Raw genomic sequence first — 8,442 nt, forward strand, 5'->3', positions numbered from 1 at the left:
TGGCCCGAAACGTCAGCTTTCCTGCTCCTCTGATGTTGCTTGGCCTGCTGTGTTCATCCAGCTCTACACCTTGTTATCTAACATGCTGGTGAATGTCCCCTGCACCTTCCTCTGCAATCATTTTTCCAATAGTGTAGCAACCAGAAATGTACACAGTACTCCAGCTATGGCCTAACTTATATTTTATACTGTTCCATCATAATCTCCTTGCTCTTGCATTCAACACATTGACAAAGAAAAGCAAGTATCCTGTAAGCATTCTTAACAATCTTAACAATCTTGTCTCCCATTCTGCCACCTGTAAGAACTAATGGACTTGAACACCATGGTCCCTCTGATGCCCTGCACTTTCAAGGATTCTATCATTTATTGTGCACTCCCTTGCCTTGTTAATCCTCCCAAAATGTATCAACTCATTATTCAGGATTATATTCCAAGTGCCATTGTCTTGCCCATCCAACCAGTGCACCTGTATCATTCTGTAGTCTAACATGTTCTTCCTTCCTAGTGACCCCATTACTAATTTTTACATCATCTGCAAATTTACTGATGAACCTTCTGCAATCATGTATAGATCCATGAAACATATCACAAACAGCAAGGGAACCAGCACCAAATCTTACGGTTCCCCATTGGACACAGATTTCCAGTCACAAAAACAATCTTTGACCATGCCTCTTTGCCTTCTCCCACTAAGCTAATTATGAATCCAATTTGCAAAATTGCCTGCATCCCACAGGCTTTTAGCTTCTACTCCAGTCTCTGATGTAATACTTTGACAAAAGGTTTATGAAATCCACGTAAACTATAACAACGGCACTACGCTCATCTTATGTACCTAGTCAATTCTGAAAAATTCAACAAAATTTGTTAGACATGATCTCCACCTGACAAACCCATGCTGACTCTCCTGGGTTATTCCTGTCTCTCTAAGGGGTGCTTAATTGACCCTTAGAATTTTTCCAATAACTTTCCTAAACTACAGAAGGTTGTGTGCACAGCCCAGACCATCACAGAAGCCAACCTCCCATCCATGGACTTCATTCACACTTCTTGTTGCCACAGAAATGCTGCCAACATCAAAGACCCGTCCACCACAGTAATGCTCTCCAACAACCTCTTTTGTCAGGCAGAAGATACAGAAGTCTGAACACATACCAACAGATTCAAGAATAGCTTCTTCCCTATCATTAGACTGATAAATGGACTCTTGTAACTTCAAATAATGTTGCTGCTGTTAATGTTGATTTTGCTGCATGCACCTCCCATGCAATGTAACCTGTATACCTCACTCTAAGCACCCTATGACCTGTATGTCCTTGCTTGCTATGATCTGCCTGTACCGCTCACAAACTTTTTCACAGCACTTAGGTACATGTGCTGCAATAAATCAAATCAACTGACGCTTGACTCAATGACCTGTAGTGTCTCAGTTTATCCCAACTACTTCTATGAAATGGTACCACATTCATCATCCTCCAGTCCTCTGGCATCTTTCCTGAGATCAGAAAGAATTTGAAAATAAATGACAAACTCCTGATCTCTTACTTTCTTGGTTCCCAGAGCAGCGTGGGATATATCTTACCAGGGGCTGTGGATCTATCCACTTTTAGGTCCACTAATACCTCCTTCTCTCGATAGAAGTCTGTTTAAGTATAGCTCACCTCGCTGATTCAACACAGCTACACCATTTAAATCCTTTGCTGCTCTCTTTCAACAGAACTGTTTCTGGGCCAGCAGAAGTGATCCATTACCTATGCATCTCAGGAAACTCTATAGTCTCCTGAGTATAAGCTGCCCTGTGACAGGGATAAACGAGTGGTACTGGGGCCTAATGAATCACCCCAGCTCCCCTCACCACCAACCGACACAATGTTCTTTATTAATCGCAATTTCTCTTAATGGAAACGACAAACAGGCCCAGCTCCCCAACACGGTCCCGTACCCACCTTCTACTTCCAACAGCTGAAAGCGTAACACAGGTTTTAGAGAGACGTCTATTTACCCACATAAAAGGGTAGGAACCGAGATTGCGCCTCGGACAAGGCAGCGCGTCATACTACGCATGCGCGTGACATCACAAACCCCACCGCATCCGTCACGTGAGCACCCGTGTTTTTCACCGCCGAACCATAGAGAGAGTCGCACAACGAATGGTTCCGACTTGAGCCTTGGCGACTGGTTTCGTCCCGCCCGAAACCGTCATATGTGTGTTTGCGGCTGACGTCACGCGGGCGCCGGTGGCGGTCGCTGCATTTGAAGCGGCTGCCGGCGACATGTCCCTGTCTGTGAGGAAGGGTGAGTGAGAAAGATCGGGGAGGGGAAGGGGAATCAAGACCAGAACTGTCGCCCAAAAATTCACTGTATTTCCCCTCTTCTCTCTCTCCAAAAATAAACATCGGATGCGTGTTGAGAGGGAGTGGCGCCGGGCTGTCAGATTTCGTGCACTTGCCGTTGAATCTCCCTGATGGAAGGTGGCCGGTGCAAGGTTACATTGAGCGTAGCTGGTTTACAGATTCAGTAGTGTGTAGCATCGCACTGTTACAACGCAGTCTTATTATTGTTGATTTAAAGAAGCGATTAGTAAAGGAATCAAGGGTTACGGGGAGAAGGAAGGAGAATGGGGCTGAGAATCAGATCAGCCATGATCAGTTGGCGGAACAGACTCAATGGGCCGAATGGTCTAATTCTGCTCCTATATCTTATGGGTAGCCAGGTCCGGCTGGAGTTCAGGTTTCAATGGAACAATCTACGCACGAGAGAGGAAAAAAAAGACCGTGACCCTCTTTAAACTCCAGAGCAAAATACTGCGGGTGCTAGAAATATGAAGTAAAAATAGAAATGGCTGGAAACCCTCAACAGGTCTGTTAGCATCTGTGGACGGAGCATGATAGAGACGTCGTTTTAGGTCGATGACCTTCCATCACCCTTCATCAGATTTTGAATGGAAAGACATATGGGGAGGGCTGTGGAGGAAAAGTGGGAGAATGGGTCCGACTAAATTATTCTTGTTGAGAATTGGCACAGAGTCTGACTCTATCGTTCAAATGTCATTCTCCTCTGTTGTAACTATGATTCTATGAAGACTGCTCGTGGCTGACGACTTACCGTTGAGACGGAATACACGATAGCGTATCAGCATCAAGCCTTCTCGGAGCTTTTAATTCCAACAAGATCACTTAGTCTTCTAAACTCTGCAGCATATAAACCCTTCTGTAATTATTCTCATGGCAACCGTCCCCTTCCAAGATTCAATACAGTGAATTTTTGTTGTTCTAAGATGTGATTTGATTATTATAATTATGTCAGGCTGTTGATTGACTAGTCAGTCTGTTGATATCACTTACTCAGTTTTGTTGTAAGCCCTTAGGAATTAGCAGGACTTTGTAGGATTGACTGGGCAAAGTGTGCCTTTCACGTTTCTGGTACCTGGTGATCTGTTTTTGTTTTCTTCTGTAGCAGTCTGATAAAACCAAATTAAAACAAAATAAAAACTGGAAATGTTCAGCAGGCCAGGAAGCAACCATAGAAAGAAACAGAATGAGTTTTCAAGTTGATGACATTTCATCAGGACAGGAAGGTCATTGACCTGAACTGCTAACTGTGTTGTCACATATGATGCCAAATGTACTGAGAATTTCAAATTTCAAATTTGATTTCCAATTTCCTGTGTTTGGATTATTTTGCTTTTGTGATATAACTGAATGACTTGCTAAGCTACTTCAGAGATCATTTATTAGTGAACCATATTGCTGTATGAATAGAGTCATCTTTAGGCCAGACTGGGTAAGAATGGTGAACTAGATGGGTTTTACTATCATATAGTAGTTTTGTAGACACTGTTAAATCTTGTTTAAATTTGGCTTCTAATTTTTGACCTCAAAGTTTCCAGTATGTTTCACTCCAACTCAGCTCCCTTCCCCACTTGTGTTCAGTTGTACCTCAGCAACCAGGATTTGAAGCAGGAATTTTCTGTTGTATCTCCTTTATGGTTAGATCGTGGAGTGCAATTTTTCCACTAAGGTGTTGGGAAAGTTTAATTCTCATTGAAATGGGAGAGCTAAGATCAGAAAAAACCTCAAAATAACATATACAATTTGTGTGACCACCAAGCACATTTAACTTTCCCAGAAAAGGAACTAAGCTTACTGAACTGTTCCTACAGTCCTATGGCCCAGAGTAAAGGGATTACTAAAAGTGTAGTTTTTTTTGGGCTTCCTTTTTACTATAGAACATTCCCATATAAGCTGCAAGCATTTGAAACTGAAAGACTGAATACATAACAGTTCTTTGCTGACTGTCAAAAACATTACTTCTGTAAAAGTTGATCCTGAACATTTTGTCTAAATATGCCTTAAAAATAGTTACAGTTTTAAATTTAATTTGAATTTGAATGTGTATCTACAGTGCATAAATTATGCTGCCAGACTACTAGTCCAGTGGCATTAGCATTATGCCTTATAATAAAAACTGAAGTAAAATCATGGGCATTATTTTATACATGGCACACAAGTTTTATGTAACCAATAAATATGTTTTTTAAAAAAATTGCATTTAAAATCCAACTGACTTTTGACAATAGTAAGTGACATAAATATTTTACAACATTTTACTTCAAAAAATAATTGCATAGTCCAAAATATGCCCTGTGTCTGCTCAGAGCAAGCCCGCCTTCTCGCCTGTAGATATTACATTTGTGGGGTTTCAGTCAACCAGGACCTTTCCAGGATCTAGGGAATTCTGGATTATTACAGTCAACTCATCCATTATCTCCTATCATTATAAAGCCACTTCTTTAAAATGCTGTTGGCATTTAGTTCGTTAGTTTTCCTAATACTTAAATTCATCCCTCCCTTTTGCCTCTTGATTTTCTAGTGTTGGATGCTTTTTATGTCTTCTGTTGTGAAGACAAATGCAAAATGCTGGCTTAACATCTTTGCCACGTCCTTATTTTCCAGTGTTTATTCTGCGTTCTCACCCTCCATTAGCTACACTTCCTTAAAATACTTGTCAAAACTTTTACTGTCTTTTTTATATTTCTTGCTAATTTTCTCTCATTCTAATTTCTCCCATTTTTTTAAACATCATCCTTCGCTAGGTTCTGGAATGTTCCCAATTTTTAGGCCACCATTAACCTTCACAGCATTGTGCATATTTTCTTTCAATTTGATATCACCATTAACTGCCTTGTTTAGATGGATGATGCATCTTTGTCCTTCTACTTTCTATTTGTCTTTTATATTTGCTGGCAGTCATGAAATACTTCCTTAAATGTCTATGACTGCTTTTCTCCATCTTACCTTTTAACCTATTCTCCCAGTTCCACTTTAGCCAACTTTGTCTTTACGCCCAGCCATATTTCAAAGTTTCAGACCTATCTTTGAACTGAATGTGAAATACTATGATATTCGGATCACTCTTACCTGGAAAGGCCTTTACCATGACCCTATTAATTAATCAAGTATCTTTATATATCTTATCATTACAGAATGTTTTGCTGTCAGAAAATATGCTGGATGCATTCGACGTAGTCATTTTCCAGGCTACCTTGCCATTGATTCATTTGATGCATACAAAGATTAAAGTCTTCAACAATTATCACAATACCTTTCTTCCAAGCTCCCAGTATTTCTTGACTTTTACTCTCCTACTGTATAGCTACTGTCAGGGGTCCTACAAATGACTGTCAGTGATGTTTTTCTTTTTACAATTATCCTTATCCAAATTGATTCTTCAAAGCAAGATCATTTATCACTGTAATTGAAAGGGCATTGTATAGTAAAAGCATGTCTTTGCTTTTGTTTTTACATGTTCTTGTTTTCTCTGAAATTTGTCAGTTATTAATTGCAGTTACTTCCCACTCAATATTGGTGCTGTGCTTGCTCTACCTGGTCCACAATTTTAAAATTCTCATTCTGATATTCAGATGTTTTCATGATCTTGCTTTCCACTGTCTGCAAACTCCTCCATCCCTGCAACCCTCTGAAAGTTTAAGAATTTTGAAGATGGTGTTGGAGGTGGAGTTAATTTGATGAAGTTTAGGCTCAGTTGATATTTCAGAGCTAGTCAATAATAGTTGTGACAGTGTTTCAAAGAACAGAATTAATGTGTAACAGATGAGATAATGCTAAATTAGATGAGGTAAGGGGCAAGAAAGTACTGAGATATCATGGCAATCTGCTGAAATTAAAAATTATTCTTCAGGGACTGTTAGAATGAGAGCGAATTTTTTTTCATCACAGTGGCAAAAGCAGTGAAACTGCTGAACATTGCAGTGTGTGTTTGCACTGAACAGCACAGAAAATGCATGAGTTTTCAAAGACTATCCCAGATTTGCGAGCGTTTGCTTCAGGCTATGGAAATGTACACGTTATAGAATCCCTACTGTGTGGAAACAGACCATTCAGCCCATCGAGTCCAGACTGACCCTCTGAAGAGCATCCCACCCTCGAACCCAATTCCTGTAACCCTGCATTTCCCATAGCTAATCCACCTAATGTATACATCCCTGGACACTGAGGGCAATTTAGTATGACCAGTCCACCTAATCTGCACATCTTTGGACTGTGGGTGTGTTACGGAGAGGAGCTTGAACCCTTCTGATAATTAAACCGAAACACAACCCCCCAGTCTGTTATGGCGGGAGCAGTAGTTCACTCCTAATAATTAAACCTGCAACACCGAGAGAAGCTCGTGTTGCAAATTATAATCTGTTAAAAAGGGTGGTTAAATGAAAGAAAATCCCTAATATTCACTATATAAGTAACAACTAACAATTTATTTATTTAACCTTAACAGTGAACAAATTAACAGAATTACTAACAAACCAAACAATTCCCATCCACTACCTACTATACTGAAGCCTACCAAAGTCTCTTAATTTATACTAGTGAGCCTGAAGCCTTTTCATCCTATAAAGATTTGCTTTATTTCAAAATATGTTATCAGAAATCAAGTCTTTTGTGTAAATCTTGGATTGAGTATCGAAAGCAGGTCAGGCAGCAACTGTGGAGATAGAAACTGAGTTAATATTTTCAGGTAATGATCTTTCATTGGAACCTGAGCATATGTTTGCAAGTTGTCTTCTAGTTGCTATAGTCCATAGCTTTCAGTTTTTCAGTTTTTTGTTGTGTAAGCTATACGAGTGATATCAATTTTCATTGAGATGGAAAGTCACTGTCTCAAGTGAGAAGTTTCAATGTTCCCAGAAATACTTGCTGCATACATTTTTTTTAGGTAAGAGGTTTTGGCAAAGAGATGAGATAGTTGATTTGCTTCTCATTTTGTTTTTTAATGATGATGAAGTACCAATGAAGGTTAAATTTGTGATATTTAAAAAGTCTGTACAGCTTTTCTTTATGGTTTCGAGCTACCAGACATGTAGCTAAAGAGCTCCCTTTTTGCCATGTGCAAGATACAGCAGTTAAAAGTGTAGTGCAAATGGAAAATCTTTCCCATGAAGGAAAGCTGTAACTAACATTAACCTGTGTCACATGAAGCTTGAGCAGTGTCTCATGGAAAAGGAAAGAGGAATTTGGGCTCAAAATTCCTGGTTTTTGAGAAATAAGACCAGGTCGATAATTAGGAACATCAGCTCTGTACCAGCTACATGTCTTAATATGCAGCCTCAAAAGATGTTAACTAAGAACTTAAGAGCAAGAGTAAGCTGTTCAGCCCCTCAGGCCTGCCCTGGCATTCCATAACATAGTTTATCTGCCCCAAACTTTTTAATTCCTGTTTCATGCAAGTGCTGCATATCTCTCAACTCCCTGATATTCCAATAATCTAGTTCACTTTATATATGTTTAGTAATCTAGCCTGGTTAGCTCTCTGGGGTAGAGAATTCCAGACTTTCACTACCTTCTAGGAGAAGAAATTCCTTTGCATTTCAGTGATAAATGTTTTTCCCTTATTCCTTAACTATATCCCTTATTTCAAGATTTCTCCACTAGTAGGGACATCTTCTTACAATCTACCCTGTCAAGCCGCCTCAGAATTCTGTATCTTTCAATAAGATCATTCCTCATTTTTCTGTAATCTAATGTTTCGCTGTTCTTGATAGGTCAGTCCTTTCATCCCAGGTATCAGCCTAGTGAATCTCTTGAATGCAGGCACCAAAACTATACCCAGCACTCCAGGTGCAACCTCACCCGCACCCTCTACAGTTGTAACAAGATTTTCTTATTTTTAAACTCCAATCACAAAGCAATAAAGGCCAAACTTCCATTAAAACCAAAGTACTGCAGATGCTGGAAAGCTGAAACGATCAAAAAAATGCTGCAGAAAATCAGGTCTGGCAGCATGTGTGGATTCAGAAATGGAAATAATGTTTTGAGTTCAGAATGCTCAGTTCTGAGTTTCTGTTTTTTCCAAAATTCCATTTCTGTCCCTGCGTACTAAATTTCTGTGTTTCATGCATATAATCACCCAAGTCCCCCTCAA

At 39.7% G+C, this 8,442-nt stretch overlaps 1 protein-coding gene across 1 annotated transcript in view; it reads right to left on the reverse strand.

The window, feature by feature from the left end:
- The window catches only part of yod1 (YOD1 deubiquitinase), an 18,698-nt gene extending 16,535 nt beyond the window's left edge, over positions 1 to 2,163 (reverse strand). Inside the window, exon 1 of the mRNA XM_020527082.2 lies at positions 1,950 to 2,163. The gene's annotated coding sequence lies outside the window, so the exon portion shown is untranslated. The remainder of the gene's footprint in view (positions 1 to 1,949) is intronic.
- Positions 2,164 to 8,442: the final 6,279 nt, after the last annotated feature.

The sequence above is a fragment of the Rhincodon typus genome, unplaced genomic scaffold (assembly GCF_021869965.1).
Source record: "Rhincodon typus isolate 14 unplaced genomic scaffold, sRhiTyp1.1 hic_rhity00001926, whole genome shotgun sequence".
Classification (NCBI taxonomy): Eukaryota; Metazoa; Chordata; class Chondrichthyes; order Orectolobiformes; family Rhincodontidae; genus Rhincodon; species Rhincodon typus.